A 26,544-nucleotide genomic window follows, 5' to 3' on the forward strand; every position below is an offset into this window, starting at 1 on the left:
TTCGGGCCTTTAGGATACAAGCTGTGCAAAGACTTCTTTCAATAAAGATGTGGCATGGGCTAAGACTGCAAGTGTCATTTTGAGGCAGGCAGGTGGACTTGGATTAGATAGACACTTATTTTTAATGAAACTGGAGGAGGCGAGCTTATCTGAGCTCACACCTTATAAATCTATGTTACAGTCATGGAAAACTGTTTTTAGAGTGGAACAAGATGTGGATGATCCAGGACACTTAGCTCCAGAGGAACCGTTGTTTTTTAACCAATTAATTCAGACTAGACTGTTGTCCTCTGTAAGTGTGTGGAGGTGCTTATTGAGGAATGGGATTCAGAAACTGGGACATCTCCTGGATGAGAAGGGATGGAAATCTATCAATGTACTTCAAGAGATGACGGGGTTGAAGTCTTCACACCTTATATCAAAACTGAAGGAAGAAATCTGTAATGCATTACCAAGTGGATACAGGACTTATTTAGGGCAGAGACATGCACAAGACATGAGAAATATTCAAGAGTTTCCAGAAATAAGGATTTCTCCTGCAATTGAGGACAATGAAGGTGAAGTTGCAGGCTCAACTTTATCTTTCAAGACCCCTCAGTTAGAACACTTTAAACCTGCATCAAAGAAAGCAATATATTGCACTTCAGTAAAAATCATGCACCAGGTTTCATTGAAGAGACAAAAAGCCTTAAGATGGACAGCACTGTTAAGTCCAGACTCTCTTGTGAGGGACAGGTGGAGGACCCTGTATAAACTCCCTGTAGAGAAGTGAACTGCTGATTTACAGTGGAGGGTTATTCACAGGGCCATAGCTATGGACGAACATGTGGCACACCTAAATCCAGAAGTGGGAGGGGAATGTCAATTTTGTGGGAAACAGGAAGATTTGGAATATTTGTTTTTAAAGTGTAGCAGATTAAAAGGTCTTCTTAAATTGATTAATAGCTGGTTTAGAAGATTTGATGAGGAACTTTCAGATAAAGTATTTGTTGGGGGAATGAAGTATACATTTTCAGTAAGAAGGAAAATGTGTTTATTAAATTATCTGATTGGGACAGCAAAACTGGCAGTGTGGAAATCAAGGAAGAACAATGGTCTACAACTTGCTACAGAACCTGTAATTTGCATAGACCCTGAAATGATGTTCAAACGTTTGGTTGAAGGAAGACTAAAAATAGAATTAGCTTATTATTTGGCTTACAAATAATGTGTTGGGTTTCTGTGATGTATGGTGTGTTAATAAGGTATTATGTACAGTTTATGATGATCAGTTTGTTCTGAAATTTTAAATGTAATTGTGGTGAGCAGGGCGAGCAGCCGAATTGCGTCTGGGCAGAGCGAGGCCAGGAAGATAAGTGGCGAATGACTTCCACCTGAGCACCACACCGGCCTTGCGTTCCAGCGAGGGGAGGCGGGAGTATTTAAGGAGAAGAGACAGCGTCAAACGAGAGAGAGATGTACGAAGCTTGTCCGCGTCTATGAATGTCTTTATGATTTGATGCAGCTGGCTGAAAAGCAGAGCATGTTTTTGTTTCTTTATACACTGAACAGTGTCATTAAATGTCTATGTGTTTGTCAAGCCGGTCTCAACTTCCTCTTTACCTTCTTAAGTGTTACAGTAATTTATTTATTATTTTATTTTTTAGAAAACATTAACAAATTTGCTAGTGGTGATGTAAGGTTCTGAAGTGTAACAAAGTAAAGTATTTGTTAAACCTCAAACCTCTCTCTCTCTCTCTCTCTCTCTCTCTCTCTCTCTCTCTCTCTCTATTAGTAAGATTGTTAATACATCTATGTGTGTTCTTCCATGACTATCTTATCTTATCATATCTCAAACCTTTCTTGGTTTTTATTAACTTCTTTATTTCTAAATAAGAAAGAGAGACATTACAGAAATGAATAGGAATGAAATAGAATTGATAAGAGAGAAATAACCTTTTAAAGCAGCCTCCCAAATGTATAGAATGAAACTCTGTAGCAGCCAGTGTACTGTGTCTACATCCAGGGGCGGACTGGCCATCGGGAGCAACGGGCGTATTCCCGGTGGGCCGCTGGGTAATTTAGGCAGGCCTGTTGCTGCGCAAGTACTGGCACGTCCTACAGGCGATATAGACGGCTGCCCTGGGCTCCAACATGCCTGCGCAGACCCTATTACAGAAGTGAATTCTTTATGGTAAAGCTTTTTATTATGGCTTGGCTTTTATTTTGAAAAACTGTAATCACTTTTATTTTGATAGTATTTACTCATCACAGCGCATTTCCGTATGTGCACAATAACTCCGTACCTCACGTGGACCTCATTATTTGACATACAAATCACAATAATGGTGACAACCAAAGACAACATATTAAGTATGAGATTAAAGAACGGCATATATAAAATCTGCAAACAGTAAAGATATGAGCAGTACGTGGACATTTGCACAATTTATTCATACCACAAAGCATTACTGGGAGCTGAAGTGCGGCTTGCTGAATAATGCTTACATCTGACAAATTGCAGAAAAATATTACTCTGTGGCTATTTGAGTCTTTGAGGCTTGCTTTGTTTAAAGGATAGCAGAAACAGCGCTTGTCAAAGCATTGTGCTTTTCACATTTTCTCAAGAATAATCTGGGGAAGGAATTAAAACACTGCAGATATAAAGACACAACAAAATTTATTTGCATTTCTAGAAAAAAGTTGAAAGGTGATTAAGATCTTTATGCTGACTTAAAATACACACTTTCCCTTGTACTTTCATGTACATACTGTATGTTGGGGAAAAAACAATTTGGACATGTTATTTGTCTGAGCTATAAAGTGCCTATTTTAGTGCTTTCTCTAAAAACAAATCCACTCATCACTTTTACAGTGGTTTTATATGTTTTAAAGTTATGACCATTTTTGCACTGTGGGGCCCGTTGTCATGACTAGCTTTCAATAGACATGTCTCTTCTTTTTTTGTTTTTATTTAAATTGCGCTAGAAAATGAAATCAATAAGCCGGTGTGTTATGGTGTGGTGTGTTGCGGGCTGGATTTGGTGGGCCGCTCTGGGCCAGAAACTCTGGGCCACTTTTTAGTCCCAGTCTGCCCCCATCTACATCTAATGTTCTTACATAACAGTTCTAACAGTTGGTTTAGCTCTTGTCAATGCTGAAACCTTTGCTCTTTCACTGTCAATAAATGAGCACTTGGTTTAGTTCATGCAGTTCATTCTTTAGTTCATTTAAAGAGAGTTGTTGGTTTATGTTGCCTATTCTAAATCAACAGTACTTTATTACATTTCTGCATGGGTAATGTGTTTTTTATCTCCTGTGACCCATTTAAAACATAATCTTGTATTTAGTCAAAATGATTTTGGATTCTCCACAACAATTGATAAATTAATAAGTTATGAGAGAGAGAGAGAGAGAGAGAGAGAGAGAGAGAGAGAGAGAGAGAGAGAGAGAGAGAGATCCTGAGAAATATTCACTTGAGGAAAAAGTGTGTCAATTAGCCTCGGTTTCCCCTATTAGAAAATTCTGGTTACTTTTCCAAACTTGACTTTGTTAAAGGGATAGTTCACCCAAAAATTTAAATTCTTTCATCATTTACTCATCCTCGTGCCATCCCAGATGTGTATGTCTTTCTTTCTTCTGCTGAACATAAAAAAAGATTTTTAGAAGAATATCTCAGCTCTGTACATCCATACAATGCAAGTGAATGGGTACCAAAACTTTGAATCTCTAAAAAACATATAAAGGGAGCATAAAGTAATCCATATGACTCCAGTGGTTTAATACATGTCTTCAGAAGTGATATGATTGGTATGGGTGGCAACAGGCACAATGAATGTGAATCACAAAAAACAAAAGAAGAAGCATGTGAAAGTGAAAGTGGAGATTTATAGGAGAAAAACAACTTTATAATTTATCTGTCATATCGCTTCTGAAGATATGGATTTAACCACTGGAGTCATATGGATTACTTTTATGCTGCCTTTATGTGATTTTGGACCTGTGCTTTCTGGCCACCATTCACTTGCATTGTATGGACATACAGAGCTGAGATATGTTTCTTAAAATCTTCGTTTGTGTTCAGCAGATGAAAGAAAGTCATACACATCTGGGCTGGCATGAGGGTGAGTAAATGATGAAAGAATTCTTGTTTTTGGGTGAACTATCCCTTTAAACTCAGCAGTCTAGGAGGTCCCAAATGTACTATTGAATGATATATAAAATGTTTTTATTATGCAATTTTAAAACAAAATAATCACCAAGTCTAAAAAAAATTATATATTGGACTTGTGTAGTAGTATTTAGAACTTGCGTAGACTCCTGGGCCACACTGGATGTTTGATCAAGTCAAAGAGATGCATACTTCACTTTAGAGATCACTCATATTAAAACATACTTGTCCTTGACAGATTACTTTTCTATTATTTTAAGATGTTCTGTGGATCAAAAATGGACAGAAACAGTTTCTGTTTGTGAGGATGTGCAGTCAGAAGCCAAAGATGACTCCTCTTTGGCTATCAGAATCATTTGATGTCCCTGTGCATTGTCATGGCTCGGGTTGCTTTAGGACATTTTGTTTTTTAATCTCTTCTGTTACACCCTCTAACTCATTCTCTCTCATTTCTCTTCCTATTTCCTATACTGAACATGATCAAACTTGAACAAACTTAGCGATGAGCTTGGTTGTATAAAGTGACTTTTTCAACAGACATCACATCACACAATTATATGTTACTTTTGTAGCCCTAAAATAATAAATTTTTTAGTATGTTGCATAGATCTGACAGCTACTGAGATAGCAAAACATTTGTTTATAGAATTAGCATTGATGCTAAAGACAAAGCTTTGTGGGGATGAAAGGGGGTGGAGTTCACCTGGAATAATTAGGGCCAGTTGTTGTTGCACTTCAACGTAATATTTATCATGGTAATTTCACAGAGGCATGAATTGTGTCTCACTGTTCTGACTTAATTTGTATATAGTAAATAGAATCACTTTTATTGCAAGTTATGCCATCTGTTTGACATTACATTATAGAGACTGATAGAGACATTTAGGAATCAAATCGAATGTGGTGTTGGCTGCAGTCCAAATGTGATTATAATGTAATCTGTACACATCCCAGAGGAAGTCCACATTGTAAGTCTAATTTGCGGAAAATTATGTGGACAAGTTGCACGTGCTGTGTGGGCGATTGTGGTGCTCAGTGACTGAAGTTCATCACCTTATCAGAGTTATCAGACAGTCTTCATAATATTCCACTTTGTACTAATATGTGACAGCTAATCCACTCAGATGCTTTTAACAGATGTTCCCAGATGTTCCTAAAGCTTTGGGTGTAAATTCATAACCTCAATCCATATTACAAATAAGTGCAATAGTGCAATATTATATCTTTCTCATAACAGACCTAACATCAGTTTTTAAATCACCACATTATAAATTGCAATTAATAACTTATACAGTTATTAGTTATAATGTTATAACAGTTATTAGTTATAACATTATAACTAATAATAACTGTATAATAACTAATAATAGTAAAGTTTGGATCTCACTTGGGTGTTGTTTACTTGGGTTAAGTAAAAAAAAAAAGCAAAAAGCAAAAAGCAAAAAGCTTTGTATTATTAGCATGACGCTAATGTGTTTACCACCTTTAAATGCAGCACAGTCTAGAAGGGAAAATGTATTCCACTTGAGGAGAAAATCATTTGTAAGGAAGCCAGAACCCACCATGGAAGAAGGAAATAAAAAAGGTAAATCTTGTGACTGCACGCAATTGCAACTTTATTTCTCATAATTGCTCTTGCAATTCCGAGATATAAAGTCATAATTGTGAGATATAAGCTTGTAATTGCAAGAAACAAAGTTGCAATTGCGAGATAAAAACGTGCAATTACAAGAAATTAAGTTGCAATTATGAAAAGTAAATTCACAGTTGTAAAATATAAAGTCAGAATAACCTTTTTTATTTTTTCCTCAGTGGTGGAGACCTGCTTCTATAACTTTAATGTGCTGGTTTTTTGTGGAGGTTTTTCTGTTTTTGTTTGTTTTTTATTGTATATTTGTCCTTCAATAAAATACTGAGAATTAATTGGCTGAATGTCTCTGTCCTCCAGTAAAAGACAGCACACATATTCTTTGTTGAATTTCTACTGACTATAAAGTTTGAGATATGGCTGATATCTAGATTAGATCTTCATCTATCATCTGTCTTGTTTGCTTTTGACAGTGTTGTAGACAAAATGTTAAAAAATTAAGAGGGGTGGCTGTTTCAGATTTTGCAATGATGTAATGTAGATATGTGGCACTCTACATGCTTCAACTGACATTATGATACCAATATTTTTATAGTGGCGAAGTCAGAGAAAATGAATTTGTGATTCCAGATTTAATTTCCATCTTAAATCAATTCAACACACACATACAAACAGCCAATACATCTGTGTTAAGTAGAAGCAGATTTTATTGCTTTCTTCCTATATTTACAATACCAGTTGTGGATCTGTGGAGCATTTTTTTGTGCTGCAGCAATGTACAGGCACCAGCGACACACAAGGTGTCATCACGACCACAAATCACATCCTCGTGAATGTCTCTTCCGTACCTCTGCCCCCCCCCCCCCCCCCCCATATTCTATTTCTCTTTCTCTTCCTCACTCTTTCTTTTTCACCTCTCCAGCACACCATATAGGATGGAGTTAGTATATATCTCAATTAGAGAGTAGGGGTTGGGGTTGTGTCCAGGGTGACTCCTCCCACCAGTTCCCCACACCAGCCCACTTAAAGTGGAAGCAGCAGCGCAGTGCAGTCTGGAGCCCTGTCATTCAAGAGCCCTGCGGACCTTTATGCATATCAGTCTGTCTGTGGTGGACTGGGAGGGGAGGGGGAAGCATGTCTAGATTTGTTTGCCATCCGTTACACCCTCCTCTTCAATTATTCCATACCATCGTCTCTCTCAAACACACAAACACTCTCCTCAATTCCGTCTTTTCCTCTGCTTCACCTTCCCTTATGGTATGCCTTGACACTTTAATTTCTTATTTTTCTCTGCTTCTCTCTCAGGTCCCATAACCTGTCCATTTCTATAGCTCTGAGATGAGAATTTGTAACACTGCTTTGAAACTGGGAACCAGTGAGGTGAAGCATGCAATACTACTGGGCAGGCTCTAGAAACTGGGTCGCATAAAGAGTGAGGCTAGATATGTGCGTGTGTGCGCGTGAGTGAATATCTGTGTGCCTGTACAAGGGTTGTAACTGTGAGTGAGATCTTGTTTTAAATAATGGTGGAGGTTTAAGAGAAAGTGTGATAACATAAAATTTATACCTATTCAAATTTGAGTTGATACAATTCATTGTGCATACAGTTATTTTAAAAAACTGGCACTTAAATATTCGTATATGTGTGTCTTTGGGCAAACTTGCCCTTATATGGGTCAGCTTTACAATTGTTAATGCACCTAGTTTTGGAGTTCTTTTAAATAGAAAACTGACTATTTAAAAATTATTTAAAGGAATAATACTGTCATGGCCTTTGCAAGACAATGGCATTGGATAGTACCTCACTTCAAAACCAAAAACAGAGAGGTATCTTTATTAAAACACCTCCTTTTTTCTTTCACATAAGAAAGAAAGTCATATGAGTTTTGAATGACACGAGGTTGAGCAAATTATGACAACAATTTTCAATGTTGGATGATCTATATGTAGAATCACAATAGGTTGCCTCAACCCCACCAAAACATCCCCAATTTCAACTTAAATTCTTGGTGATATCAAACCAAGATAGACAACAAGAGCCAGGGTGATCTTAAAAAACTGGTGAAAAATAATCAACCATTGCCAAAGCTAGTCAGAGACAAAGGAGTGTCTCTGTTTATGTGCATCAATAAAAAAATAAATTAATAAAAAAATATATAATATGTTTGGTCTCTTCAAATGAACATCTTCCCAAGGAGTAGTGTTAGGACTCTATCCTTCAAGCGATTACAGGATTATTTAATGTTGTGTCCCTATAATCTATTGCTTGTAGCTGACATATAGTAAGAAATGGAACTCTATTAACCTGTCATATGTTGCCTTGCATTGACGTGTATATATATATATATATATATATATATATATATATATATATATATATATATATATATATATATATACATTGCCTGGCCAAAAAAAAAAAAAAAAAAAAGTTGCATACTCTAATATTTCTTGTATTGACAATGGGAGAGTCGAACCACTCCATAAAGTCTTCTCAGGCACATCCCAAAGACTTTCAGTGGGGTTAAGGTCAGGACTCTGTGGTGGCCAATTCATGTGTGAAAATGATTCATCATGCTCCTTGAACCACTCTTTCACAAATTGAGCCCAATGAATCTTGGCATTGTCATCCTGGAATATGCCTGCGCCGTCAGGGAAATAAAAATACATTGATGGGATAACCTTGTCATTCAGTACATTTAGGAACTCAGCTGTCTTCATTTTATTGCCGCATGACGTTGCTGAGACTAGACCTGGCCAATTGAAGCAATCCCAGATCATAAAACTGCCTCCACAGGCTTGTACAGTTGGCACTATGCATGAAGGGTGCATCGCTTCATGTGCTTCCCTTCTTACCCTGACGCGCCCATCGCTATGGAACTGGGTATATCTGGACTCATCAGACCACATGACCTTTTTCCATTGCTTCACAGTTCAATCTTTATGCTCCCTAGTAAACTGAAGTCATTTTTTTTCCAATTAGCCTCACTAACAAGTGGCTTTCTTGTGGCCACACAGCTGTTTAGTCCCAATCCTATAAGTTCTTGTTGCATTGTGTGTGTGGAAATGCTCTTAATTTCACTATTAAACATAGCCGTGAGTTCTAATGTCGATTTTTTATGATGTGACTTCAAGCGTTTTAGTGATCTTCGATCACGATCATTCAAGATTTTTTTCCGACCACATTTCTTCCGAAAAGCTGACAGTTCAAATCTATCCTTCCAGGTTTTAATAATGTGCTGGACAGTTCTTAACCCAATTCCAGTGATTTCAGCAATCTCCTTAGTTGTTTTCTTTGCTTGATGCAGGCCAGTAATTTGTCCCTTCCGACATGGTTGTTTAAGGAATCAGAAGCTACACACTGCATCAGTTAGGGTTAAAAGAATTGTTGATAGCTGAAACATATTACTCACTACAATAATGATCCAATCATAGACTCTAAGTATCTGCTTATTTAAATCCATACGGCGACTTTATTTTTTTGGCCACACACAGGTGTGTGTATATGTAATGCAAAGAAAACAAGTTCATATTCACTTTTAAACAACACAGTACTAATGTTTTAACTTAGGAAGAGTTCAGAAATCAATATTTGGTGGAGTAACCCTGATTTTCAATCACAGCTTTCATGTGTCTTGGCATGCTCTCTACCAGTCTTTCACATTGCTGTTGGGTGACTTTATGCCACTCCTAGTGCAAAAATTCAAGCAGCTCAGCTTTGTTTGATGGCTTGTGGTAATCCATCCTCTTGATCACATTCCAGAGGTTTTCAGTGGGGTTCAGGTCAGTAGATTGGGCTGGCCATGACAGGGTCGTGATCTGGTGGTCCTCCATCCACACCTTGATTGACCTGGCTGTGTGGCATGGAGCATTGTCCTGCTGGAAAAAACAATCCTCAGAGTTGGGAAACATTGTCAGAGTAGGAGGAAGCAAGTTTTCTTCCAGGATATCCTTGTTTGTGGCTTGATTCATGCATCCTTCACAAAGATGAATCTGCCCGATTCCAGCCTTGCTGAAGCACCCTCAGATCATCACCACCATCAAACAAAGCCAAGGCATCAAGAACCTAGGGTGTGTAAATATTTTGAGCAGGATAATTTGTTATTTCAATAATTTTGTGTCTTGTGGTATATATGTTAATTAGGTATATTCAAATACAGTAGATTCATCAGTACTAAATAAAAAGCTCAAAATCAATTGTTATGATCTCCCGCATAAAATGAATAAATTATAAAAAATAGAAGTTGAGAATCTTGCAGAATCTGCAAGGTGTATCTAATAGCATAGATACGATAGCCAAATATTTTCAAGAGTTGAATCAATGGAGTCCTTTTTAAAACATGCAACAACAAAAAAACTGCAACTAAAAATACATTTCAAAGTTATCAGTTTCAGTGTTTTCACACTGTGGAAGTCAAATACCATCAGGGTTAATAAGTTTAAGGAAACTAGGAGTGAAAACATTTGTTCCAGTGGCATGCTGAAACAAGATCTCAAAGAGGCTGTATGTGTGTGTGTGTGTGTGTGTGTGTGTGTGTGTGTGTGTGTGTGTGTGTGTGTGTGTGTGTGTGTACATTGGTTTTACGCATAAGGCTTTAGATCAAAATGGTAATAAGATTATGAGAAACAAAAATGCAGTCAAGTGTGTCCAAGCGTTTGACAAGTAGTGTATGTCAGAAAGTGATGGTTCACCCAAAAATGAAAATTCTCTCATTTAATCACCCTCATGCCATCCCAGATGTGTATGACTTTCTTTCGTCTGCAGAACACAAATGAAGATTTTTAGAAGAATATCTCAACTCTGTAGGTCCATACAATGCAAGTGAATGGTGGCTAAAACTTTGAAGGTCCAAAAATCACATAAAGGAAGCATAAAAGTAATCCATATGACTCCAGTGGTTAAATCTGTATCTTCAGAAGAGATATGATAGGTGTAGGTGAAATACATATCAATATTTAAGTCCTTTTTTACAATAAATTAGGGCTGTCAGTCGATTAAAATTTGTAATCGTCATTAATCATATAATTTTCCATCATTAATCGCAATTGATTGCAGATTTTGAAGGCAGTGAAAATGTACTCTATATATAATTTTTTTCCAGTCAAAATGCATTTATTTCCGTCTTAGAAAAGAAAAGAAAACAATATGTAACCATAATGCTTTAACGCTTTCCAAACAAAGCCTTCCACAGTATAAAGATTAAAATTCACTAAAATAGCACTAATTCAAGGAACATCGAATGTTTACCAAAGTCTAAGTGGGAGGTTGACTAATTGGCAACATTCACAAAACAGCAGAATACAGCTGTCAGTTCTATATTTGAGTACTTAATACGGTTACGTTCACACACAGGTCGGTTATTTCCAAGAGTGACGATCGCATTCTATAACCGAATCGACACCCACAAATTTTCACAACCACATTTTCAGCAAACCTGTGCAGTGGGAACGGAACCGTACTGCACAGCTAGTGTCATGGGATTCAGCCCTGGTCTGTTTTGTGTGTCTTCGCTCGTGTTGTTGCGAGTGTGGTGTTAATAACATGCCGGCGTTGCTCAGCAATGCTTATTACCAGCTGCTGCCTGTAGTGGTGGTGGCGTAGTGGGCTAAAGCATATAACTGGTAATCAGAAGGTTACCGGTTCAATCCCCACAGCCACCACCGTTGTGTCCTTGAGCAAGGCACTTAACTCAAGGTTGCTCCAGGGGGATTGTCTCTGTAATAAGTGTACTGTAAGTCGCTTTGGATAAAAGCGCCTGCCAAATGCATAAATGTAAATGCCTGGTTAACGCGACACCTGCATGCTGTCTCCTTTCCTCTTTATAAGCCCTTTGTGTGAGTTGTGTTTGTCGGATCGTTCTCGTGTGCTGTGCTTTTTGTTCTCTCTCATGTTCACGTTTATTTCTTGTTTTTTAGTTGGATTTACCTTTACCTGTTTTCCTGTGCTCCAGTCTAATATCTCTTTCAGTACTCTCTACATTTGGTCTTCTCTGCCTTCATCATCCCACCTCACTGCAGTCATTGCCTGCCAAGCTTCGTCATCATCATCATCTTCGCCATTGGACTTCTCTTGCTGTTTTTCTCCTGCTGTGTTTACCACTCAATTATTCATTAAATATCATTTGAACTGTTACCTGCTTCTGGGTCCTCTATTTATCCTGACATAACGATCCGACCATTATCATGGACCCAGCAGGACTTGCCGAAATCCAGCAGTTCCTCACTCGTCAGGATTCCTGTCTCGCTCAGCAAGAGGAGGTCATGAGATCCACCGGGTGAGCAATTGAGCTTTGGCAACATAATTCACTGAGCTCTCCTCCCTCGTCCAGTGACTGTCGTCTCAAGATGAGTCCCCTGCGCCCACACCCCCACTGCCACCCCCGCCGGAGTCAGCACCACCCACTGCTTCACGATCTGAACCTTGGATCAACCCTCCAGCATCCTATTCAGGTGAGCCTAACTTTTGCAGAGTCTTTTTATCTCAGTGCTCTCTGGCTTTTTCCTTGCAGCCGTCTGCATTTTCCAAGGTGGCTTATATTATTTCGCTGCTGACTGGTCGGGCAGGTCTGTGGGGGATGGCAGTGTGGGAACAGTAACATCCATGTTGCGCCTTGTTCCAGTCCTTCGCTGATGAACTCCGGAAGGTCTTCGACCGTGCAGCGCATGGCAGAGAGGCAGCACGTGCTTTAGCCGAACTTCACCAAGGAACGCTATCACTATCAGAGTATTCCATCGAGTTTCGGATGCTTGTTGCTAGTTGCAACTGGAACAAAGAGGCGCAGTGGAATGTATTCCTGCATGGGTTGGCTGACCGCATCAAGGACTAGATCTATGCTCTGGATCTACCCAAGACTTTAGATGGACTGGTTGATCTTGCTACTCAAGTGGACACACGTCTTCAGCGTTGCTCGCGTCTAGGATCCACAGCAACTCATGAGCATCTGCCGTATGCTTCGTCACCTCCCAGGTTGCGGTCAGCCAATCACCAGAGGGAGAACCCTTGCAAGTGGGCAGAGCTCGGTTGTCCTGGGAGGAGAAGAACCACCGACACACACAAGGTCTGTGTCTCTACTGTGGATCTCCAGGTCATCAAGCACGTTCCTGTCCTGTAAAAGACAGAGCCCACCAGTAGTTCAGAGGTTACTGGTGGGTAGTTCATTCCAACGGAAATCCTCATCTTTCACTCTCTTCCTGGTACGAATGCAGTGGGGTTCTCTGCATCACTCCTGTCAAGCCCTAGTCAACTCCGGTGTTGAAGCCAACCTCATTGATGCTTCCCTGGTCAAGGCTCTCAAGATCCCCACATCTACTCTCAATGTCAAGATTCTGGTCAATACTCTATGCAACACTCAACTTACGGAAATAACTCACCGCACCACCGCCTCATTGTCTCTGGTAATCATTCTGAACTCAACTCATTTTACGTCATTGACTCTACACTCACCCCAGTCATTCTAGGACATTCATGGTTATCCACACACAATCCTCACATTTGCTGGTCTGGCTACACGATTTTGGCTTGGAGTACTTTCTGTCATACTTTTTGTCTTTTGTCTGCACCTTCCCCTGTTTCTTGTTCTGTGTCGCAGGATGAACCGGTGGATGTTTACAGAGTTCCCATGGAGTACCACGACCTGAGATGGGTGTTCAGTAAGTCTCAGGCTGCATCTCTTCCTCCTCATCATCCCTATGACTGTGCTATTGAGCTTAAATCAGGTACGTTTACCCCCAAGGGTGGTTTATACTCGCTCTCGGCTACTGAAGAGGAGGCCATAGAGAAATACATTTCTGATTCTCTGGCAGCCAAGATCATTCGACCCTCTTCTTCTCCAGCAGGTGCGGGGTTCTTTTTCATGGAAAAGAAGGATGGTTCCCTTAGGCCCTGTACTGACTATCGGAGACTGAATGATATCACCATTAAGAACACCTACCCTTTACCGTTGATGTTATCAGCCTTCGAGCGTCTGCGGGGTGCAAACTTTTTCACGAAATTGGACCTTCGCAATGCTTATCATCTGGTCCGCATCAGAGAGGGCGATGAGTGGAAGACTGCTTTTAATACCCCTAGGGGGCACTTTGAGTATCTGGAGATGCCTTTCGGCTTAGCCAACGCCCCCGCAGTCTTCCAGGCATTAGTCAGTGATGTGCTGAGAGATATGATTGATCAGTTAATTTTTGTCTACCTGGATGACATTCAGATTTTTTCTCATTCTCTCCAGGAACATGTTCAGCATGTCAGATGAGTGCTCCAATGGCTGCTAGAGAATGGGCTTTTTGTCAAGGCCGAGAAGTGCGAGTTCCACGCTCGATCAGTAACCTTTCTGGGATTCATCATGTCACCAGAGGGGATTCAGGTAGACACAGTTAAGATTAAGGCTATGGTAGATTGGCCAACCCCAGATTCTCGCAAGGCCCTGCAGAGATTCTTGGATTTTGCCAATTTTTACCGGCATTTTATTCACAATTACAGCCAACTAGCCATGCATCTGATGGACCTTATCTCCACCAAAACTGAGTTTCGCTGGTCCAAGGAGGCCAACCTGGCCTTCTCCACTCTCAAGGGCTGCTTTGTTTTGGCCTCAATTTTCGTTACCCCTGACCTGTCTCGTCAGTTTGCTGTGGAGGTAGATGCATCAGATGTGGGGGTAGGTGCGGTACTCTCCCAACGGAGTCCCTCTGATGACAAGATGCATCCATGCGCCTTTTTCTCCCATCGTTTGTCCCCTGCTGAACGAAATTATGACACTGGTAATCGTGAGTTGCTGGCTATCAAGTTAGCCTTGGAGGAGTGGTGCCATTGGTTAGAAGGGTCTGGGGTACCTTTCATTGTCTGGACCGATCATAAAAATCTTGAGTACATTCACTCTGCCAAATGTCTGAACTCCAGATCATCAGTCCTGATTCTGCTGGACCTTTCTGCAGCCTTTGACACAGTCAACCATCAGATCTTACTCTCTACCCTTTCCTCGCTGGGCATCACAGGAACTGTGCTTGACTGGTTTAATTCCTATCTCTCAGGTAGGTCCTTCAAGGTAGCCTGGAGAGGTGAGGTATCCAAGCCACATCAGCTACTTACTGGGGTACCTCAGGGATCAGTGCTTGGGCCACTTCTCTTCTCTATATACACAACATCACTGGGACCCATCATTCAAGCACATGGTTTCTCTTACCACTGTTATGCTGATAACATGCAACTCTACTTGTCTTTCCAGCCCAACGACACCACAGTGACTGCTCGAATTTCTGCCTGCCTGGCGGACATCTCGGCCTGGATGAAGGAGCACCACCTGCAACTCAACCCAGCCAAGACTGAACTCCTTGTCTTTCCAGCCAACCCTGATGTTGAACACAACATCACCGCGCAGCTGGGTGCAACTACAGTAACGCCTTCCAAATCGGTCAGAAATCTAGGGGTAACCATCGACAACAGACTAAATTTCACAGACCACATCTCAAAGACTGCAAGATCATGTAGATTTACACTCTACAATATCAGTAAGATAAGACCCTTCCTCATTGAACATGCCACACAACTGCTTGTCCAGTCACTTGTCATAACTAGACTGGACTACTGTAACGCTCTCATTGCAGGCCTCCCTGCATGTGCAACTAGACCCCTCCAAATGATCCAGAATGCAGCAGCACGTCTGGTCTTTAATGAACCAAAGAGAGCACATGTTACACCACTCCTTGTCTCTCTCCACTGACTACCCGTTGATGCACGTATCAAATTCAAGGCTCTGATGCTGGCATACAGAACAGTTACTAGGTCTGCTCCAGCATACCTAAAATCATTTATGCAGAGCTACGCACCCACTAGAAGTCTGCAGTCGGCTAAGGAAAGTCGCCTTGTTGTACCAACACAAAGAGGCACCAAAACACTTTCCCGGACTTTCAGCTTCATCATACCACGTTGGTGGAACGACCTTCCCAACTCCATCCGTGAAGCTGACTCACTCTTTGTCTTCAAAAAACGACTAAAAACACATCTTTTCCATGAGCACTTAACCAGTCATTAAAAAAAAAGAAAAAACATTTCTGTTGCACTTTATTCTATTTTGAATACTATTATGATGCTAGTGATACTTTATAATACAGCACTTTTCATACCACTGTCTCCCAAGATGATTCGCTTATGTTTTCCTCTCTTGTAAGTCGCTTTGGATAAAAGCGTCTGCCAAATGAATAAATGTAAATGTAAATGTAAGCCCGATGGGCTCTTTATTTCGGTCGCTTTCATTTTTCCATCTCTTATCGCCATGGATCCAAAAACATCAAACCGGACGCCTTGTCTCGTATTTTTGATCGTTCCGAGCGACCGATCTCTCCGGAACCTATCATCCCTACCAAGTTGGTGGTGGCGGCAGTGTCCTGGGAGATTGAGTCGAAGGTCTGCATGGCCTTACAAGGGGTAACGCCCCTGCTTAAAACCCCACCGGGCGTTTGTTTGTGCTGGAGCCTGTCCATCAAGATATTATCCGTTGGTGTCATTCCTCCAAAGGAGCCTGTCACCCTGGAGTTGGGCGCACCCTGGCTCTGGTCAGACAGAGATTTTGGTGGTCATGCATGGCCCGTGATGTTTGTCAATTCGTGGTCGCCTGTTCGGTCTGTACTTGTTCTAAGACTTCCAGTTTGCCCCCAGCGGGACATCTTCAGCTGCTGTTGGTGCCTTCAAGACCTTGGTCCCATATTGCCCTCGATTTTGTTACTGCCCTCCCTCTCTCCCAGGGATTTACAGTCGTCTTGACTGTAGCGGACCGGTACTCGAAGGCAGCACATTTCATTCCTCTACCCAAATTACCTTCTGCTAGAGAGACAGCAACTGCTGTCGTTGACCACAGCTTTTGAATTCATGGTCTCCCGACAGACGTGGTCTCTGACAGGGGGCCCCAATGTGTTTCCAAATTTTGGAAGGAGTTTTGTATATTACTGGGAGCTACTGTTAGTCTTATTTATGGGTTCCATCCTCAGAGCAATGGGCAGGCTGAACGAGTGAATCAGGACCTGGAGAGAACTTTACGGTGTTTGGCTTCCCACAATCCCTCTTCTTGGAGTCAGCGACTTGCGTGGGTGGAGTACGTACACAACTCATTGCTAGTTTCATCCACGGGCCTATCTCAATTTCAAACTAGTTTAGGTTACTAGCCACCTCTATTTCCAGCAATGGAACCCAAAGTCGCGGTCCCCTCTGCCCATGCGTTCATCCTGAGGCGCCGTCACACCTGGAAGAGAGCCAGACAGACTCTCATCCATGTGGGATGCCGCACTAAGGCCCAAGCCGATCGCCACCGGTCTAAGTCTCCCATCTACATAGTAGGTCAAAAAGTGTGCCTTTCTTCTTAGGATATTCCTTTGGGTTCCATCTCCAATAAACTCACTCCCAAATCTATTGGCCCATTCCCTGTTACCAAGATTCTTAGCCCGGTAACAGTCCATCTAAAATTGCCTCCAGTGTACAGGAGGGTCCACCCCACTTTCCATGTCTCTAAAATTAAGCCTGTTTTTTACTCTCCAATAAATCCACCCATTCCTGTTCCTCCACTGCCGCGTCTCCTAGATGGGGAACCCGCTTATTCGGTCAAGCGTATTCTGGATTCCAGGCGGAGGGGGCGCGGGTTCCAGTATTTGGTGGACTGGGAAGTTTACGGTCTGGAGGAGAGATGTTGGGTTCCTGCATGGGACATGCTTGATCATTTCCTCATTGACAGGTTCCACCTACGCCAGGGCACAGGCCCTAAGTGCGCCAGGGGGCACATGTAGGGAGGTGGTAATGTCATGGGAGGATTCAGCCCCGGTTTTTTTATGTGTCTTCGCTCATGTTGTTACGGGTGTGGCATTAATTACGCGGTGGCATTGCTCAGCAATGCTTATTACCAGCCGCTGCCTGATTAACGCGACACCTGCATGCTATCTCCTTTCCCCTTAATAAGCAGCCCGTTGTGAGTGTTGTGTTTGTCGGATTGTTCTCATGTGCTGTGCTTTTTGTTCTCTCTCATGCTCACGTTTATTTCTTGTTTTTTAGTTGGATTTACCTTTACCTGTTTTCCTGTGCTCCAGTCTAATATCTCTCTCAGAACTCTCTGCATTTGGTCTTCTCTGCCTTCATCATCTCACCTCATTGCAGTTATTGCCTGTCAAGCTTCGTCATCATCATCATCTTCGCCACTGGAGTTCTCTTGCTGTTTTTCGCCTGCTGTGTTTACCACTCAATTATTCATTAAATATAATTTGAACTGTTACCTGCATCTGGGTCCTCTATTTATCCTGACAACTAGTTGTCTGTCACGTCATATAATATAATATGCACTGTAAACGCGCATGTCTTGGGTGTTTCAAGTTGGGTTTCATTAACTCACGGAGATGGAGAAATTAGCTGTGTTCTCCAAAAATCCAACCGCCGTCTTCCATCGGAGCTGCTCGTGGGCTCGAGCTGTGCAATCAAGGGCATAGATTTGGCTTGAACATTGGGGGGTTGTACTGTGAAGTGGGGGTTGGGGGGTTGTACTTGCTAGTCTTGATTATTGGGGGTTTGGGGGCTAACTCCCCCCATCCGCCCCAGAACCTACACCCCTACGTGCGACACAAACGCTTTGTTTTGCACTCAGTTAAGGCATTCAAAGCCGCTGTCGGATCATTATGATCTGATGGATGAACTCATGCCTCGATTGGACTTGTTTATTTTATAACATGCCGATAATTTTGATAAGACATGCCGGTGTTATGGACGTCGGCATCTTCTATATTTACTTTAGTCACCATCACTATGGTTACAGCTATAAGAATACAGGCTTGACTTTGGTTGTTTGTTCATACACACAGTATTCAAGCAGCTACCGTAAGTTGTTTTATGCACACCTGTAAGTAAATATGGTTGTCTATCCCAAACACTGTATGTGTGAAATTAGCCATTAAAAGAACTAGCCCCTCCATAGGTTGCGTATTTATTGCAATGGGCATTAAATCTCTTAAACTCTCATCTTTCGCAACATTAATCAGCTGGCAGACTGTGGATATGCACTTTGCTATAGCAATCTACTTTAGCTTTGCTAAAGCCGTGTTCATGATTATCGTCATGGCATCAATGCCAGCATCTTAACCGTTGCTTTGAGCTCCACATGAAAAGTGCTGCAGACAATGTTTTGGTGATAGTTAAGACTTGACGTGCTTCTGTGGTTATTGAATTGAACATAACAGTGGCTGTAAAGTACATGATTTCTGTCACAAGTCCCATCTGGGCTTGTTTTATACAACAAATAGCATTAAGAGGTCATTTCTCCATCATTTGATAATTGACACGGAATCTCTGATGTGTGTGTGTGTGTGTTTTGGTGTGTCTGTCAGTGTAATGACTCCAGGCTGACACATCGACATATCACAAAGGTTCCACCCTATTCAGACCAGTGTTTATGCTGGTTTACGCTGTATTAACAGTAAATGCATTAATCGTTATTAAGAAAAATGTTAATTTTTTTAATTATTTGCATGCGTTAATGCATTAATTGTTACAGCTCTATTATAAATCTACACCTTCAATTCCACATTCTTCTTCCTTTGTTTTTGCCGATTCGTATTCTTTGTGTATATCGCCACCAAATGGGCAGGGAGAAAAATTTATAGTAAAAAAGGACTTAAATATTGATCTGTTTCTTACCCACACCTATCATATCGATTCTGAAGTCATGGGTTTAACCACTGGAGTAGTATGGATTACTTTTATCCTGCCTTGATGTGCTTTTTGGACCTTCGAAGTTCTTGCCACCATTCACTTGCATTGTATGGACCTACAGCGTTGATTCTTCTAAAAATCTTAGTTTAAGCTCAGTAGAAGACAGAAAGTCATATACATTTGGGATGGCATGAGGGTGAGTAAAAGATGAGAGAATTTATATTTTTGGGTGAACTATCCCCTTAAGGGTATTCTTAGCTACTTCTATTGGTATTTTGCCATTCAACATGATTTGTTAACTTTATTTGAAGTCGTTTTTGTAAGACAGGATCTGCTAATAACATAAATGTAAATTTGTCTTTACCTATAGGAACGTACATGCTGATACATTTATGTGGAACTGAAAGACTATGATGCTTGTTTAGAGCTGCCAAAGGTTAGTCTCCATAACTGGTTCTTTCGGTCTATATGTTCAGTTTGCATTATTTTGAGCATATTCCAGGTGTTCACGCAGTTCTCTACAGCTAAACCATGGAATGAGACAAAACAATTGCCTCTTGGGGGTATTTGGGGAATGATCTTATCAGTGTAGATTTAACAGTGAGAACTCTCAGCATCTACAGTGCATCCAAGAAGTATTCACAGTGCTTCACTTTTTCCACATTTTGTTATGTTACAGCTTTATTCCAAAATGGATTAAATTCATTATTTTCCTCAAAATTCTACAAACAATACCCCATAATGACAACGTGAAAGTAGTTTTTTGAAATCTTTGCAAATTTATTACAAATAAAAAATGAAAACAAATCGCATGTTCATAAGTATTCACAGCCTTTGCCATGACACTCAAAATTGAGCTCAGGTGCATCCTGTTTCCACTGATCATCCTTGAGATGTTTCTACAACTTGATTGGAGTCATCCTGTGGTAAATTCAGTTGATTGGACATGATTTGGAAAGGCACACACCTGTCTATATAAGGTCCCACAGTTAACAGTGCATGTCAGAGCACAAACCAAGCCATGAAGTCCAAGGAATTGTCTGTAGACCTCCGAGACAGGATTGTATCGAGGCACAGATCTGGGGAAGGGTACAGAAAAATTTCTGCAGCATTGAAGGTCCCAATGAGCACAGTGGCCTCCATCATCTGTAAATGGAAGACGTTTGGAACCACCAGGACTCTTCCTATAGCTGGCCACCCGGCCAAACTGAGTGATCGGTGGAGAAGGGCCTTAGTCAGGGAGGTGACCAAGAACCCGATGGTCACTCTGACAGAGCTCCAGCATTTCTCTGTGGAGAGAAGAAAAACTTCCAGAAGAACAACCATCTCTGCAGCACTCCACCAATCAGGCCTGTATGGTAGAGTGGCCAGATGGAAGCCACTCCTCAGTAAAAGGCACATGACAGCCTGCCTGGAGTTTGCCAAAAGGCACCTGAAGGACTCTCAGAGCATGAGAAACAAAGATTTTACTCTTTGGCCTGAATGGCAAGCATCATGTCTGGAGGAAACCAGGCACCACTCATCACCTGGACAATACCTTCCCTACAGTGAAGCATGGTGGTGGCAGCATCATGCTGTGGGGATATTTTTCAGTGGCAGGAACTGGGAGAATAGTCAGGATTGAGGGAAAGATGAATGCAGCAATGTACAGAGACATCCTTGATGAAAACCTGCTCCAGAGCGCTCTGGACCTCAGACTGGGACGAAGGTTCATCTTCCAACATGACAATGACCCTAAGCACACAGCCAAGATAACAAAGGAGTGGCTACGGGACAACTCTGTGAATGTCCTTGAGTGGCCCAGCCAGAGCCCAGACTTGCACCCGATTGAACATCTCTGGAGAGATCTGAAAGTGGCTGTGCACAGACGCTCCCCATCCAACCTGATGGAGTTTGAGAGGTCCTGCAAAGAAGAATGGGAGAAACTGCCCCAAAATAGGTGTGCCAAGCTTGTAGCATCATACTCAAAAAGACTTGAAGCTGTAATTGGTGCCAAAGGTGCTTCAACAAGTATTGAGCAAAGGCTGTGAATACTTATGTACATGTGATTTTTTTTTGTTTTTTATTTGTAATAAATTTGCAAAGATTTCAAACAAACTTCTTTCACGTTGTCATTATGGGGTATTGTTTGTAGAATTTTGAGGAAAATAATGAATTTAATCCATTTTGGAATAAGGCTGTAACATAACAAAATGTGGAAAAAGTGAAGCGCTGTGAATACTTTCCGGATGCACTGTAAATACTAAGTATGATACTTGTCAATTAAACACAGTTAAATCAACCTTCTTGCAGGTTGCCTAACACTCTCCATTTCTGTTTCCATTGTTAAAGGTAGTGTTGCAAGCAGCCATAGGCCTAGTGCAGCCAGAGAAGAGAGGAAGACTGCCAGAGGGGTCTTCAGGACCCAAAGCTCCTTAGACCCCACATTGGTACCCAGCCTCCATGCCTTGTAAACAAAATTGCAATTTCTCTCCATCTCCTGCCTAACACATTCTGCAAAACCAAATATAGCCACCTATTTCCAGCTCCCCAGCTCTAACGCATATCCTCCCCCTCAGCTGTCTTGCAAAGGGGGCATCTAATCTGCTTTCTTCCTCGCCACTTGCTTGCATTGTAAACCGATCCAAGAAAATATGACGAGAGAGGGTGGAAGGTGCTAGGATGAGAGAAATAAAAAAAACGATAGATAGTTTAAAAAAAGAAAAAGTGAAAAGATAGAGAGTGAGGGTGAGAGAGAAAGGGGGAGAGGAGAAGATGACCTAATTACAATTGCCCACAGTGTGAACCATTTCTCTTTGAAGAATATGAAAATTGCAAAGAGACAAGGAAGGCCAGACCAGCTATAATATGTGAAATAAACACAGCAGAAGAGGAGCTCGGACTGCGCGTGCCTTGTTTTTGAAATGCTTATACCACATTCAGATCTACATTGCAGTAAGGTACAGTAGGAGTTTGAGAAAACGAGAATAAATATTGTTGGTGGTTCCAATTATGTTTCATTGAACAGGTCGAAGCTCTTAGAAGCTTCAAAAGTTTGCATAACTCTGTATAGTGATATAAGTTTAGTGTTTTTTAAGAAATTATTTTGTTGAATAGACAGATAAAATGTACCTTGTCAAAATGCGTGTTGTGTTTTTTTGAGTGGTTTGAAAATAAAAAGTCATGCATATGATTGTCATACTATGAGGTTCCCCTCAAGCCACCAAGCAGAACTGTTTTTGAAAACTGAAAATCTGTGCCCGCGATTTTGTTATCAGTACTTTAATTTTTACTTTTAATTAACTGTAGTGATGGGTTTGTAAGCCGTTCCTTCATTTTAACAGTTTGTGCCAACAAATATAGAAAATGTACTCTCAATTTACCAATCGATTCATAAACTTTATCCTCAATTTAGCAGTCTGTGCTTACACATTCATAAACTGCACGCACAGATTTGTAGACTGCTACCTCAATTAATGAACAATGAACAATATCCTAAAAATAGTAGGAATTTAAAATTTGAAATTAAACAACAAATGACCTACTCAACAAAGAAGGGTTATCATGAAATCAATCACAAATACTTGTATCCAACTTTTTTATATTTGACATTTTTTAATAATGTAAATTATTATTTATTATTTGTGTTATATTACCCTGGAATTACTGTAATAATTATTTAAAAGAAACAAGTCAACACTGTTGCGATGGGGTGTCAAAAACAGCTGCTGAGGGTGAATTAGGCATCTTTCTCTATTCTGACTGCTGTAATTCATCTCTCTATTTTTTTTCCTCTTTGGGAAAGTTGTGGAAACATAACAGAGGATTTTTTTTTAATGATTATTTTACTTTTAGAGCAAATTGGTATATTTGCTGTGGTTATATAATAATATTTGGTGTGGTTTCCCATTCACCGCTATTACAGTTTACCCGCTACGGTTTACTTCCACATTCCGAACCCGGAAATGTGAATGTGAAGGGTCCATTCTCCTTAGTGGCAGGATGAGGGGCTCTGCAATGACTTTGTATCAAATGCTATGATATTTGCTCCACCAGACCAAACATGTAGACAGTATGCTCAGACAGAGCAGCTCCACAGAAATGCTTTCCTACAACCCCATAAAGTACATGCATGCTTTTATATATTATTTAGACAGATTTTCTAATGCAATCGAGCAAAGGGAATTTGAGGTGAGAGCATGAGAATGAAAAAAAAAAAAAAACACTACATAATTATCTATTTATGAGAAATTAATCCTATCTTTTTCTTTTTTAACTCTTTGACCTAATTAGCAGAAGATTACTCACAACACGTTAACGTTAATGATCACTTTTCGATGATTCATTAAACTAATTAGCTGCACTTTTGAGTAAGGATGTGAATTCAGTCCCAAGCATCACATCCTCTCAGAATATAAATGAGTCATTTGAAACAGTGTTTTGTCTTTTGCTATTTTTAATGAATCAGGATTCAGCCCAAATGAAACATTAACAAAGCACAACAGTATCAGAAAGGAAAAGTGTATGAATACATTGGATTACATGACACTTGTAATAATGGTCTACGGAAAGCAGCATGTTTTCCTGATTTCATAGCTGATCATGCTTTTGCCAGTCTAAAGGGACATTCACACTGACAGCAATTTGCAGCTGCAAAGTGAAGACATTCATTTTCAATAAGAGTTGCCAATTTGAGGTGACATGAGCAACAGAGACTGTAGGCAATGCAACAAAGTTTATTCCAACTTCATGCAAATGCATCTCAAAGCGATACAGAAACTACCAATGGGAGTGCAGACACTGAAGCTCAGGTTATCCACCACTTGATACAATTGGATGCAGCAGTCAAGTGCGAAAGCCTTCAAGCAACCAACACTACAGAGATGTCTACATATCGACTTCCTCTAGCAATTTAATCGTCACCAGTGTGAATGCACTTAAAGAAATAATTTACCCTGAAATGAAAATTCTCTCAACACTTATTCACACTTATGTCATTTTAAACCTGACATCGGCCATCCGCCGAAGAAGGGGAGGAGCGGTTCAGTCCGCCAGGGGTCGGAGGACTCGCTGCCGTCCGCCGGGGGAGGAGCGGTTGAGGACCGGGCTGCAGCGTGTCCAGTAGCCGGCGAACAAGTTTTTCTCTCTATCCTCTCTCTCTCTCTGTCGCTCTGCCTTGTTCTTTCCCTCTCACCTTTCCCTCCCCTCATCTCTCCCAGGGCCCCAGAATGGTGGGGAAGACCTGCCGGCAGGCAGGTCCAGAAAGGCAACGCCCCCCCCAGGAAGGGAGGGGAGGAGGGTGCGTCATACAGGGGGTTCCCCTGACCTGAGTCAGGTGATGGAGGAGTGTGACGAGGAGGAGGGCAGGGCCGGGCTGAGAAGACACACAGCCGGCCCTGAATCAGGCTAATCAGCCGGGAGGGAGAAAAAGACGAGCCGTAGGCGCCAGTTCGAGAGAGAGTGTGACACACGCGCCCATGCTGCGTGTTAGTTTATGTTTGTTTTAAGCTAAATTTGACATTAAAACTTTATGTTTACTGTTCAACTGGTTCCTCCTACTTGCCCATTCTTACACTGTTACAGTCGTAAAAGTAGTCCATGTGACGTGCATCATATTCCAAGTCTTTTGAAGGCATTACTAGGTTTTGATGAGAAACAAAGTGTACGTTATTTTACAGTGAAAATCTTGATTACGGTCATAGCTTGCACATGAACTTGCGCTGTTCACGCGAGAACTTGCACTATTTTTGCAAGGTTTAAGCGTGAGTCAAGATTTTCAAAAGTCAGGTCAAAGTCTAGTTTTCCACGCTAAACAACTTAAATTATTTGCCTTCAGAAGATTTGGAATATGATGAACAAGTAATTTGCATTAATACTATGACTTTTAAGTGATTAAATAATTTAGATTTTGGGGTGAATTATTCTTTTAAATGTGTTGACAGTTGAATTACAGTAATTATCGTCAAATTTTGAAGTGTTTGTTTTCTAAATAGTATTTCCCTCCTTTTCATTGTCACCTGTGTACCTAACCAACTCTTCCAAAATGCCCTCCTCTTGTGGTTCATAACTCTGTAACTCTGCCATCTGTGACTTTCAGCTCTACACATAAACACACAAAGTAAGCTATATTCAACTCAGCCTATTGAATTCCCAATTAAATCCACATTAATGTGTACATAACATGGTCCTTTTCACCCAGCCAAACTTCAGTCTTCATATACAGAGAACACCCTGATAATGGTGTGTTTTATTTTGAGAGCCTCAAGAGGTTAAGCATTTAATAAAGCTTTTGAAAGGACTAGTATATTGAAATGTAGGTCTCTTTACTGAGCGGAAGGTACAGAGGAAATCTCAGTTTCCCTTCTCTCCCTTTTCCTTCTCTCCATATACTGGTCCATATTTGAAAGGAATAAACACCAGATTGGTTGCCATGCTTAAAAAAGGCATGGAGATGCAGATAAAAACAACGTAGTATTATAATGTTGATTCATCCCAACTAGACAGGCTGGGGAGTAGGAAAAATGAAATATTTAATGCGTTCTCTTCAACTTGACTGCATCTGTGCTGAGAAGCAGAAAATATCCAACTGACTTATGTAAGAGCTTGTAGCAACTGTATGGAGGGAGAAGAATCGAGAGAAAGAGAGTGACAGAGATAGAAAGAGGGAGGAATAAAGTGAGAGAGAGGAAAATGAAGAGACACAGAGTGTCCCGCCGGCTCTGCAACAGTAGTCTTATCAGGTTAAAACCTCCTGTTCTATCTCACTACCGCTGGAGATTCACGGGTGATTCGTGCCCCACTGGATGAGTTGTCCTTTCCACCAAAGGCAGAGGAAAAGAACAAACAAGAGAAAGAAATCATAATATGGCTGAACTGGTAAATGGGATAGTTTTAAGTCCAGGTCTGGTACCAACCGTTACCAAGGACTATACTCATATAGGGAGACCAGGGCTAGTTGACACCCAGGGAAGTTGTATATCTCAGTAACAGTAGGATTTTGAGTCAAAAGTCCAATTACTCTAGCAGTGTTTTTATAGGTTGATTTCAAACATCTAGTTCAAAACACTCTTAAATTAGAGTATTTTTGTGAATTGTATCCTCCAAATTGAAATTTCAATATCATCATATTTTTGCTGTTGGGTAAACAAGTCAACAATAAAA

The sequence above is a fragment of the Myxocyprinus asiaticus genome, chromosome 3 (assembly GCF_019703515.2).
Source record: "Myxocyprinus asiaticus isolate MX2 ecotype Aquarium Trade chromosome 3, UBuf_Myxa_2, whole genome shotgun sequence".
In the NCBI taxonomy this organism is placed as follows: domain Eukaryota; kingdom Metazoa; phylum Chordata; class Actinopteri; order Cypriniformes; family Catostomidae; genus Myxocyprinus; species Myxocyprinus asiaticus.